Below are 612 nucleotides of genomic sequence, written 5' to 3'. Positions count from 1 at the left end.
GACATGTGAGAGACAAGTTTGTAGATGCAGCCGAATGTACAGTGAATGATTATACTTTAAAAGTGGGATGTTCCAGTGCAGCTTTTGTACCAAAACAAAAAAGATCTCAGTCACAGAATGAGAATGGTCACTTCCTGGGGGACAAATAGCATCGGATCCACGTCTCAAAGGATTCCAATGACAATGATAGGATTCTTTAGATTCAGAGAGAAAAACTCCGAAACTCATCCTGAACGCAATTTACATGCAGATGAGCTATGAGGAAAGATTGGATAAGGCTGAGTTTGTATTCCTTGGGACAGAGGAAGTTGAGGGGAGATGTAATGGAGGTGTATAAAATTATGAGGGACCTGTTTCTCAATAGACAGGCCAGAATGAGGTTTTCATTGCTGAAGCCACATTTAGCACTGTCAGTAGAAGAAAAACAATCAAGACAGAAAGAGAGTCATGAGAGGGGTAGAGTGGGAGAAAGAAGTCTGAAGTTGAACCGGAAGGTGAGAGTGAAGAGTCATCATCACAACTGGTTGAAGTGGTGACCAGGAAGAGTGGTGGAAGATGTGGTCCTCGCACATATTTATTCAAGATGTTTGGTAGTGGAAAAGTTACGTTTGT

Source organism: Heterodontus francisci, chromosome 34 (genome assembly GCF_036365525.1).
Source record: "Heterodontus francisci isolate sHetFra1 chromosome 34, sHetFra1.hap1, whole genome shotgun sequence".
NCBI lineage: Eukaryota > Metazoa > Chordata > Chondrichthyes > Heterodontiformes > Heterodontidae > Heterodontus > Heterodontus francisci.
The sequence above is the reverse complement of the archived record's forward strand: the minus strand, read 5'-3'. Positions refer to the sequence as shown.